Below are 13,019 nucleotides of genomic sequence, written 5' to 3' on the forward strand. Positions count from 1 at the left end.
TCCTATAACCGCTCCATATACCTCCTCCCCTAACTGCTCCCTACAGCTCCTCCCCTAACTGCTCCTATAACCGCACCCTACAGCTCCTCCCCTAACTGCTCCTATAACCGCACCCTACAGCTCGTCCCCTAACTGATCCCTCTATCCGCTCCCTATAACTCCTCCCCTAACTGATCCTATAACCGCTCCCTATAACTCCTCCCCTAACTGATCCCTCTATCCGCTCCCTATAACTCCTCCCCTAACTGCTCCTATAACCGCTCCCTATAACTCCTCCCCTAACTGATCCTGTAACCGCTTCCTATAACCGCTCCCTATAACTCCTCCCCTAACTGCTCCTATAACCGCTCCCTATAACTCCTCCCCTAACTGCTCCTATAACCGCTCCCTATAACTCCTCCCCTAACTGCTCCTATAACTGCTCCCATAACTCCTTCCCTAATCGCTCCTATAATTTTTACCCTTTGTGATTCATGATACCTATCCTTATTTGATCCCAAAAACTAGACCATCACAAACGGCTCAATAATTACTTTGCGAGCATTTGTAACAATTTAACCATGTGGTAACATTTGGCTAGAATATCTTCCAGCAGAAACTGTGCAACTCAATGCAGAACCCCACATTCGCAGATTGGAACTGACACAATGTGAGAACACGCCGCTTAATGTCGTCTCCACTAGTTCTTACAGTAAAGGAACTCGTTCCACTTTGTCCCCAAATAGAGCGTTTTCACTGCTGTCTTCGTGGCCTCGGGGGAACGGGCACGTTTGGTGGTACAAGAGGCTTTTTATTCACAACGGTTTCCCTAACAATGTTCTATTGTCTTACCTGATTAAAGACATTCATTTGCATCCCTCTCGCATGACTCAGTATTGGAAATATGTTTTAAGACAATTATCCTAATTTATAGGCTGATTACTTTTTGGATTAAAACAATAGGGTTTTCTCTCATTCTTTGTTTCAGCTAAAAGTCAGACCCACATTATCAATGTACGTGGGAAGGACTTACAGGAAACGTGGGTTGCATGGGGTACGTATATAGCAAGAAGCTCTCGTAGACATAGAGGGCTGTTTATCAGTCTTTAGGCTGCAGAAGTGGGACTTTCTGTGCCCGATACACGTTCCCAGGTTTAAATGCACACATTACCAGTTTGTGGTTAAATTGACACGGAAATTGACACGAGGGACTATTCCTAACCTGTAGCCGGGACGGCCAACTCCAGTTGTCAAGAGCCACCATTAAGCCACGTTTTAAGGATATCCCTGCTTCAGCATAGGTGTCTCAATCTGTGGCTCAGCCTCAGACATTATGACTTCGCCACCTGAAGCAGGGATATCCTTTAAACCTGACCTGTTGGTGCCCCTTGAAAACTGGAGTTGGCCGCCTCTCACCTATAGATATACAGTATCAAATACATAATGTGCAGATGTTTTCCAGAGGTTGATCAGGCGGACCTCTCCAATGGATACCTGCTGGGTATCACTAATCCAATGAGGTGTATCAGTGTCTGCAACATAGCCCGTTATCTTTCTTAGTTAATTTAAAGTTAAAAAAATATGCCAGGTCTGATGCTCCGATCACATTTACAAAATGTTAGTTACAAGTTTCAGCCCAATGGGACCACTGGGGCTCGATTCCTTTGATGAATAAGTTGCTGTTTTATCTCCAATCTTGCTGCTTGGAGATTGTAATACAATGTATCCGTGTGTAATACAGTCTATCTGTGTGTAATACAAGGTATCCGTGTGCGATACGATGTATCCGTGTGCGATGCGATGTATCCGTGTGCGCTACGATGTATTCGTGTGCGATACGAGGTATCCGTGTGTAATACAAGGTATCCGTGTGCGATACGATGTATCCGTGTGCGATGCGATGTATCCGTGTGCGCTACGATGTATCCGTGTGCGATACGAGGTATCTGTGTGTAATACAAGGTATCCGTGTGCGATACGATGTATCCGTGTGCGATGCGATGTATCCGTGTGCGCTACGATGTATCCGTGTGCGATACGATGTATCCAGGCGCGATACGATGTATCCGTGTGCGATACGATGTATCCGTGTGCGATACGAGGTATCCGTGTGCGATGCGATGTATCCGTGTGCGATACGATGTATCCGTATGCGATACAATGTATCCGTGTGCGATACGAGGTATCCGTGTGCGATACGATGTATCCGTGTGCGATACTAGGTATCCGTGTGCGATACGATGTATCCGTGTGCGATACGAGGTATCCGTGTGCGATACGAGGTATCCGTGTGCGATACGAGGTATCCGTGTGCGATACGAGGTATCCGTGTGCGATACGAGGTATCCGTGTGCGATACGAGGTATCCGTGTGCGATACGATGTATCCGTGTGCGATACGAGGTATCCGTGTGCGATACGAGGTATCCGTGTGCGATACGAGGTATCCGTGTGTGATACAAGGTATCCGTGTGTAATACAAGGTATCCGTGTGTAATACAATGTATCCGTGTGTAATACAAGGTATCCGTGTGTAATACAATGTATCCGTGTGTCAAATTCTTGCAGCTGGGCAAATTATACAACCGGATTTCTCAAAATACCCAACGTGCTGTGTAATGTTCTATAAAATTTATATTAATGTCGATGATTTTACCTGTACCATGAAGGACGTCCCCAGAAGTGTCCGCACGGTGACTCCGTTTATTACAAAATAAGAAATAATATATTCCTGATGGAAACGTAGACTTTGACGGCAGATAAGACCTAGGTGTTCCCCGTGTCTGCCCCCCCGTGTCTGTCCCCCCCGTGTCTGTCCCCCCCGTGTCTGTCCCCCCGTGTCTGTCCCCCCCGTGTCTGTCCCCCCCCCCTGTGTCTGCCCATGTTTCTATCTGCTGTAAATCCTCAGACACTATTAGATCCTTGGGTCTCTCTTTCTTAAGGAGGATAGCTGTATGTCTAGCCCAAGTATGGTTGAATTCCCTTACTGTATTAGCCCCTACCGCCTCTGCTGGGAGGCTGTTCTGTGCACCCACCACCCTTTCCGTTTAGATGTACCTCCTCACATTTCCCCTGAGCCTCCCTCCAGCTTCAGAGAATGACATCTTGTTCTTCTCTTTCTCTGAGATATGCTTCCCTCATGTACCTGGTTAAAACCCCATATCCCCATAACCCCATCCCCATAATGATGCTGGAAAGTATACGGCATTCTACGGCTGCGGACCTTACTGTCACCAGAAAGCTTTAGGCCCCCATTCACTAAGCAGTGCTTTTCCATGAGACACCTTCTTGCCTATTTTGAAGTGAATTGGCCACAAGGTGTCTCGTGGCTCGACGTGGTTCAGAAGAAGGAAGGTTTATCATGGCACTCGCACACAAATATATCATTCTTTTAAATAAAGGATTTCTGGATTGCACGAGACATTTGAAAACTAAACACAGAACAGCACCGAGTGATGAAATGTATATTCTTAAACTCGGAGACCTTTCTGAGGAGTGTCAGTAAAAAGAAGAACAGGGGGAAACAATTTATTTGACATGTTAACATTCAACAAACAAACCAGACACTGAGACGTTTAAAACTGTTCAGGCAAAAGTGTCGTCAAGTTTATTTTCGTTAGAACCTGCAGAGTGCTCGCGCCTGCACAGTTTGCCGCATGGGTCAGCGCTGTGTAAACAGTTTATGTAAGATCAGTGTTGGCGTGCGTTCAATAAACTCACCGTAATAATCTCATTCATACAGCAAACAGATCACGGATAAGCAGGCAGGGCTGCTGTCGGGCGCCAACTTAACCCTTCCGAGGCCGGAAGGGCGGTTAGCGGGGACAGGGCAGGATTCATGGGGCAAAGGGATGTCATTTGCTCATAGTCGCAAGTTTGTCTCCGGCATCAGCACGAAATGTGTGAAACTTGTTACTCCATTTTCTTCCCTGGGATGTCCGACTCTTCGGGACGGAGGTTACCTGTATATGAATAAACAGTCAGTGATACAGGATCACGCCGAGCATCATCTCCTCATACCCGAGCTCACCTGCACTGTGCAGACCTGGCAGGTATTTAGGAGACAGAAAAACATCCATGTTTTAAAATATCGCTCCAAACAAGTACTGATTCACTGGAATTAATTCCCTGCTTAGACCGGGCTAACGGAGTCATTCTGTTGGCTAGGACAGACCTATTTATTTCAAACATTTTTATTGTTTTCTGACAGGGGTACATTCACATCACATGGTTGTTTATAGACATTAAACTTAATTAACATATACATTTAAAAGTGAACAACCCGAAGCATCTCAAAGTTGATTGATCAAGAAGAGGCGATCTGCTCCTAGTATTTTGTAACCTCCTATGCATTTAGATTCTATTATGTAGATCCCGTCCGGGAGAATTAACAGTTATAGGAGGATCTTAGATCAAACCCCTTATATTAGTACTGTAAAGGATAGACAGAGAGAAAGAGGGGGAAAAGAGAGAAAAACAGAAGAAGAGGGGGAGAGACGGGATAGGAACGGGGAACAGACCTATTTATAACATAACTCAGAAGCAAAACTGAACTCGTCTTCACAATTGTTTAGAAATGTGCCTAACGATATTTGTATAGTAGCATCTAATGCAGTGATTCCCGGCAGGGGGTCATGTGGGGTCTCCCCAAAAAAATCTGTGATGGCGGATCCCAGGTAGTATAGCGGGTTCCTGAGCCCGTGTAGGGTCTGCGTACTTTGTAAGGCCCAAACTGCCCCTTAACGTGGGGGACAGCGCTGTCACTTACAGCAGGAGCTTCCAAAGTCGCTGCCCACAATGCTTTGCACATGCACGAGCTCAGGACACTGAGAACCCAAACCCACCACATCATATATATTGTGTCAAAAGGATTGTTACTGGCCTCATTCATGGAACAAAAAGCCCCAGTGCTACATAGTACGACATATTCTGTAGTTAAATACTTATCTGGTTATCTTCTCATAAGCCAGGGTCATTTAGTTCAATTCTTCGGCCAAAGTATTGTAAGCCTGTAACCACGTCCCGATATGGCCGTATACGTATGGGAAGATAAACAGATAAGCATTTAACTATAGAATATGTCATTAGATGTATTGTCTTCTATACATGAGCTCATCACAATCCCAGCAGCACTCCTCTTGACACAATGTGTGTATATATATATATATAATGGTGGGTTTGGGTTCTGAGGTTACAGGGGCGGTGTGTGTTCATTTCAGTTGGTAAAACAACATGGCGGTTAGTGACCCCTCTCGGCCCACCCCACCTTTGGAATCGCAGTTCTTGCTAAGCACCTGTGAATGACCCGTCTATTAAAGACGTTTCTCACCCCATTACAGCGGTGATGAGAGCTTCTTGCAGGTACCATACAGCAGGGTTACGCCCCACAGATGGGCCATACGTGGTTACAGGTTTAAAATACTTTGGCAAAAGAATTAACCCTTGCTTATGAGAATAATAATAGATACGTATTTAGTGATATAATATGTCAGCACACTGTACTGACCGGTATCGCCCACACATTTTTTTATTTTTTTATTGCAATAGTCTGATGAGTCGGTAATAAGATTTATTAATTAGAACAAATACCTTCTAGCAGGGGGTGCACTATGTAAACAAAAAAGGTTGGGAAGCGCTGCTGATACAAACGTAACATATAGCCACGTTGTGTATTTTCCTCCTATAATGGCCAGTCACAATGGTTAATAAAGAGTGTCGTTTGCACGTGGTTTGCAGTGAGAGGACTTGTGACCCCCGCCCGCCGCTCCCTCGCCCCTCCCTCGCTCCTGGCATTGTTCAGTCTCCGGGTGCTGACGCTGGGACATAAGGCAGCTGAATATTCCTGGGCCTGACCTAATGTCAGGCACGCAGTGATATGGCTGCCAGCCAGATCTTCATACCGTCACGTGCACGGCTATAAATGGGACAGCTATGCACGTGGCAGCTTGTGTGAGGCTCGGCCACGTAAAGGGATAATCCCTCCGAGCCGGCCACATGAACCTTCCTATGTAAACGACGTCACTTGTGTGACATATAATTAGCCGCGAGGATGCCACGTTACCTCCGGGAACACCACGTCCCTTCCTGATTTAGGTACTTTCCCGGTATGGACCCCGTTGTAACGGAGCTTTGTGGTTCTGGGCCCAGATATTCAGTAAAGTGTGAGATAGGAACTGACAGGGGAAATGGTGCTAATGCTTCACCGGCCCCAAGCTGGCGAGGATGAGAGTAATAATAATTTAGCTGTGGGAATCTGGGCACATACGTCCTGCCCGAGCAGAATAGCTTAGCCTGTGTCACGGTTATATAGGGGCCCATGCACAATTGCGGTGCTGCTCCTATAGGATGAACGCTTAAAGGTGCAGTACCACATAGCGCAAACTGAACTACTGTATATTTAACCCTTTAGGGCCCAAGGACGTAGCTAGTACGGTATGGAGTATGGCGCTCTGGGGCCCCCAATTATGTCATAATCTAATTTGTATCGAAGAACGCGGTCTGTCAGGAAGAGGACGGAGCCCATCACGTGATCTTGAGTGGCTCCGGCATTCAAAGCGTTAATGCAGCAACATGTACATTATTTTTATATATTAAAAATACCGGGCCCCCATTGAGCTTAGCCGCACCAGTCCAAGTTACGGTTTAATTTTGAAATTCCCTTAAAAGAATTCTTGTCCGGGAGACACAATATGGCCACTGGGGTCAGCCTCACTCTGGTGACCAATAAAAAGCTGTGACATCATTGTGAAATGACATTGCCGCTTACGATTGGGCGACCTTGCTGCCATCTTTGTTTCTCCATCCAAGCACTGGCAAAAGTAAAGATAAATAAGGGTCATGACCCAGTTATCGGGAGCCCCCCGGAGGTTTGAGAGTTGCGGTTCAGTTCCAGGGACCCTCTGCTATAATAAGAGTTTAAAAAAATAAAAACTTTTTTTGGGGGGAAGATCGCTGCTACAATAATAATATAACATCGTCTGAGACACATGATTTTTATTTACTTTATATATATATATATATATACATATATATATATAAATAGCAAATAATAAGATCACTTGTGATCACATTCACATGTCTTAGGCAGGTCTGCAACCCCGCCTTTCACCATTATCACCTAGCATACAGTGTTTCCACTGCAGCAAGGGATTCTGGGAAATGACATGCAAATATTGAATATTGAAAGATTTTATGTTCCTTGAAATAGAAATTTTATTATGTTAATGCACTAGGTGTGCGCCTGTTTTTTCTTTTCTTTTTTTCATATATATATATATATATTTTTTTTCAACAAAAAAAACCTTACAAAGAAAAAAATGGGGGGGGGGGGGGATTTATTATGAAAAGGCTTTTTCTCTTGCGAATAAATGCCTCATACAGCCCTCGGGCAGGGAAAGGGTTAATAAAGTCCTCTAACCACTGGCCAGCGTCCAGTTCGCAGAGTTTTCCTAACCATAACACAGCCGTGCTCTCCGGGATCTCGGTCGGGGCTCACTAAAGGTGGCAACTGTACATTTCTGATTTATCTGACTGCTTACACGTGTCACGGAACACTCCGCCCACTGCGCTATCATTACAGACAGGGCGACCTGGTGTGTTCCGCAGGAGTGTACAAATATCGCAAGACACTGCGTCTCCACACAACCGTCATACAGCCCGTTCTGCGGAGCTAGGTTCTCAATGGATCACATGGCCAGGCCTTATCCAACGGCGCTATTCCATTACCGCGTGTCTGCGTGCAGTGCGGCGGTAAGGTGGACGCAAAACGAGGGATGGACATCTGACCCTGTGTTTTGGTTCTAAAAAATATTTTGTTGTTGAATTACAGGGAAATTGTGACCAGGAACTTCGTATCTAAGTATGAGCGTAATGTGCAATCTATTTAGAAAAAATATAGATAATGAATAATGATTTTTAAAACAAAAAATAGCTGGAACTGATTGACTTGTGTGTGTGTGTGTGTATGTATATATATATATATATATATATATATATATATATATATATATATATATATATATATATATATATATATATATATATATATATATACTGATAGGGGAGAGACAGGTAAGATGGTGTATATGTTTACAGATATGAGACTGATATACTGTATATATATATATATATATATATATATATCACACACATACACAGAATAGGTTGGGTAGTATTATAGTTTGTAACCCAGGGAGTGTGAAAGTTCAGATGCCTGGAACTGCTAAAATTCTGCTTTTCAAATGATTGCCCCATATTCCCCACTTCAGAAGATCTTTACGAGCATAAAATCCAATTGCACCAGCACACACGAACCGCTTTCATGTTTAATGTGTGTACACGGTGCAATGTCCTACACTGCTTTATTTGAGAAAAGCGATGATCTTTTATTTGACTTGTAATGGCTAAAATACACACAATTTCATTAACACTAAAGGGGATTGATGGAATCTTTGCATTTCAAATAAACATTTAATACAAGTTTAAATGTTTAAGTTTACAACATGTTGGCTAACACCTGCGCCTCCTCTGTCATTCTCTCTGTGGGTGTACCCCAGGGGTCTGTCCTGGGACCCAGAGGCGCACTATCCTATTGGACGTTCGGGTTTGCACGATGCTGCGGTTACAGAAACCGTGCAAGAGCGGGGGGCCTCTGTAAAGGTCTCTTACCTCCTGCAGCGTCGTGACATCACATAGTGACGTGTTGTCATGACAACATGACGTCACATGGCATCACATCGTCATGGAAACCTGTCCCCACGTGAGTTCACAACGCTGAAAGAGGAGGAGGCCCAGGCCGATGGCTGTCCGCTATCCGCCCCACTGGGAGCTTTTCTCTGTACACGCTCTCTCTAGGTGACCTAATCACATCTCTTGTGTTCAAATATCACCTCTATGCTGATGACACAAATTGACTTTTCAACCCCCGACCTTACACCTGCGGTACGGACCAAAGTTTCTGAATGTCTCTCTGCGATATCATCCTGGATGGCCCTCCGCCACCTTAAACTCAACATGGCTAAAACAGAGCGCCTCATACTTCCTCCCAAACCTGGCCCTACTACCTCCTTCCACATTACTGTTGGCAGCCCTATCATACACCTAGAGGTCACATTTGACGACTCCTTCACAGTCTCCTCTCACATTCACAATGTAGCTAAAACCTGTTTATTTTTACCTCCGTAACATTGCAAAGATACGCCCTTTCCTCTGTCGCTCTACTGCTAAAACGCTAATGCAGACCGTCATTCTCTCCCGTCTCCATTACTTTAACCTCTTGCTGTCCGGCCTTCCTGCCTCTCACCTGTCTCCCCTACAACTTATCCTAAACGCTGCTGCTACAATCACTTTACTCTTTCCTAAATCAGTCTCTCCTGGCTCCTATTAAATCCTGTATTACTTACAACATTCTCCTCCTCACTTTTAAGGCTTTACCCGCTTCTGCCCCTCACATCTCCCTATACACATGCCCGACTCTTGTGTTCTGCTCAAGGATGTCTTCTGTTTTCCACTTTTGTATCAAAAGCCCTCTCCCACCTTAAACCTTTCTCACTGACTGCCCCGCACCCCTGGAATGTCCTTCCCCTAAATACCCGACTGGCACCCTCTCTCTCCACCTTTAGGACCCACCTTAAAACCCACCTCCGTAACGAAGCACACGGGTAGCTCCGTTTGCTGATACTTTACATCTCATGCACGGACCTTGGCCCCTTGCAGACACACTTTGTGTATTTGTGTATAACAGCCTCCTACTGTCTCTGTAACTTCTCCCCACTTACCACTTAGTAAATGTTTATTTATATGTGTAAGCGCTTATTCCCATTGTCTCCTATTATTATGTCGCACGTATTACTGCGTTAATTCGCTGCGTACATGGATGACATTGTACAAAGACATATACTCGATGTGTTAGTGCAGGGGGACGCAAACTTTTTCCCCTGCGCCCCCCTGCCAGCGGTCACCTCACCCCGCGCCCCCCCTCACCTCGGGTCCGGCGTCGGCTCCGGCGTCAGGACTTCATGTTGTCATAGCAACGTGACGTCACGTGACCTCGCGGCGTCATTTGACGCCACGTTGCCATGGCGATGCATGTGGAGCCAAGTAAGGGTTGCAAGTGGAGCTAAGTAAAGGTTTACAGCGGCCCTGCAGCTCCCCGGCACTTAATTTAAGACCCCCGCAGGCAGTCTCGCGCCCCCCAGTTTGCGCACCGCTGTGTTAGTGAGATCGAACCTCTTTGCTGCAAGCAGGGTCATTTAAAATGATTTAAATATACTTATTGGTGTAAGATTTTGATTTAAAAAAAAATTTCATCCAACATTGACATTTAACCTCTTAAATACAGATGTAGCTGTGTTATTTCCCCCACTGGCGAGCTCCACTGTGCACTTGCCCCGCCCTTTTTCACGTGCGGCGAATTAATACACAATGGTGTCTGCTCCTGCTGGGCGCGTTTGGCAGAATGGTATAATAGCTTACCGTTACTCTTTGTGAGAGTATTAAATAATTACCAGTTTCACAAGCAACGATTTCCCCATTGTCATTATTGTGTTGTTCTCTACTTTGCGTAGTCACACTCTGTACTCACACTCTGCACTCACACTCTGCACTCACACTCTGCACTCACACTCTGCACTCACACTCTGCACTCACACTCTGCACTCACACTCTGCACTCACACTCTGCACTCACACTCTGTACTCACACTCTGTACTCACACTCTGTACCACTGGTAATTTCCTGAAGATCGGGAGCTTCCCATACAAATAACACATTCGTTGTATACTGGGCCACCGGATACAGTCTCCCTCTTGCTGCCAGAGGCAGGAGCATAGTTACTTTAGGTATTTGAAGGATTTAAGGCAGTTTAAGACGTGCTACATCTCTATTCATAGACTAAATGTGCTTGAAGATTTGGTTTTAAACAGAAAGACGGGGTTTATCCTATATCTACGTATGTCAATCTCCTTTAATGAATATATTTCAACAGCAAAACAGGGCATATTGCACTATACCCCCATCCTAGCCATAATGGGCTCATAATGTAGGTTGAGGTTAGAGCAAAATGTTGCTTCCAAACCTGTGGATTAGTTTACATTACGTATCCGTGGGCTATAACAGGAGTGCTCAACTCCAGCCTTTGAGCCCCTTGGTGGAGATGGGAGTGGGGCGGTGAGGGGCTTGGGGACTGGAGTTGAGCACCCCTGGGCTAGAATACAACTGGCTTCCATTCAACATGGAAGTCGCACTAGGCCTTCTACAAATTCCAGAAGAGTTGTTCAATATTTTCAGTTCAGGCTTCTGTTTTTTTAGATAGCTCTAATTACGTCTCTATAGAGAAAACGTGAGACGATCGCGTTCCTTGGGATATAATGTGCAGGTTCTTGTCAGCACGACAGGAATGAAAACAGGAGTTGGGTCAAGAAAAGGATAGTAAGGCTCAGCATGTTTTTATAGGTCAATGCCAGATCATGGAAACCACCGTCCAGGCCAAGAACACTAGGGGAGTTTTCTGCAATGGCTCCGAGTAAGTACCCCCTGCTTCGTCTCATAGTCATAAGAACTGCCAACACCGGGTCAGAACAGATGGTCCATTAAGCTTAGTATTCTGTCTCCAACAGTAGCCAGTCCTGGAATTTCTGTCAGCCTTCAAGGCAAGACCTTGTGCCTGCAAAGCTCTTCTGTTGTACAAGGAAAATATGTTTTTATGTCTCTGCAATTCTGCACCGCTGTAATTCATGCACTTATTAGCCGACTTCTAACAGGTCTCGACGGTCTCCCTTACAATGTATTCACAGTATGGCAGGTAGACTCATTTTGCTTTCTCCCAGAACCGTTGCTTATCTCCTCATTAAATCCCTCTCCTGCTTTCTCATCAAGACCAGATCCACAGAGGTCCATCACTGACAACCTAAAGCCCAAGTGTTACCTGGCCAGGTGATAGCAAAAGTCAGAACGCCTCATCCAGCCTAACCTCGTCCTTCTCCATTACAATGCTCTCCTTAGTATAGATCTTCATTGCTCACTAAGATTAGGATAAGCCAGATTTTCTCCCAGAAAGCGCATTGCGTTCAGTATAATAGACGTTAGTGCTCGTGAGAGGCAAAATGGCGTTACCCCTAACAACGCTTATCCACAGAGCTCCGTTCAAGGTAAAACAGGGATGTAACCTGACGATGGTTTGGGCACCTACCGGTGGAAGTGGTGGGGTACTTACCTTGAAGAGCGGCCCTCCTCCTGCAGAGTTGTGGCGTCATGACATTGCGTTGTTATGTGATGTCATCGTGACAACGCGACGCTGCAGGAGGAGGGCCGCTCCGGAGAAGGAACCCCCCACTCACCACAAGAACACACTTTGGGGTGAGAAGCGTCCCTGAGGGTTCGGGGGCCCCACGCTCCCTCCGGTCGCAGGGATCCCGGAGCTGGCAGGAGGAGGGAGCATGGGCCCCCCCCCCGAAGGCGCAGGGGTCAAAGCAGCCACCTTACTTGCCTTGCCCTAAGGTCGGCCCTGCGGTAGTGGTCATATTTGTACTTGCTCACACATTGTGGCAGAAATACAATATTTTGGAGAGGATGTTATCAAACAACACATGCAAGAAGTCACAGATGGAGTTACATTATACGTATCTTCTAATACAGGGGCGGCCAACTCCAGTTATCAAGGGACTCCAACAGGTCAGGTTCTCAGGATATCCCTGCTTCAGCACAGGTGGCTCAATCAGTCCCTGCTTCAGCACAGGTGGCTCAATCAGAGGCTCAGTCTTTGACTGTTTGATTGAGCCACCTGTGCTGAAGCTGGGATATCCTGAAAACCTGACTTGTTGGTGGCCCTTGAGGACTGGAGTTGCACACCCCTGAGCCAAATTTAGAGTACGCTCGCCGGGTGTCACAAGGACCTCAAGAGGGGCAGCCCTGGTGACCGCCAGTGGACGTCGAAACCCCTTCTCTGCTGTAGAGACCTATGTTGAATAGGTTTCCAAATGCATTTCAGGAGCCAGCAGTGCTGATCTCTCTCAGCCTGATGAATAACATGATTATGGATTTACT

The 13,019-nt window shown here is 45.8% G+C and overlaps 1 long non-coding RNA gene across 1 annotated transcript in view; it reads left to right on the plus strand.

Moving 5' to 3' along the window:
* Nucleotides 1-967: 967 nt before the first annotated feature.
* The window catches only part of LOC142472503 (uncharacterized), a 123,471-nt gene continuing 111,419 nt past the window's right edge, over nt 968-13,019 (plus strand). Inside the window, exon 1 of the long non-coding RNA XR_012789735.1 lies at nt 968-1,033. This is a non-coding gene — a long non-coding RNA (uncharacterized LOC142472503). The remainder of the gene's footprint in view (nt 1,034-13,019) is intronic.

The sequence above is a fragment of the Ascaphus truei genome, chromosome 22 (genome assembly GCF_040206685.1).
Source record: "Ascaphus truei isolate aAscTru1 chromosome 22, aAscTru1.hap1, whole genome shotgun sequence".
NCBI lineage: Eukaryota > Metazoa > Chordata > Amphibia > Anura > Ascaphidae > Ascaphus > Ascaphus truei.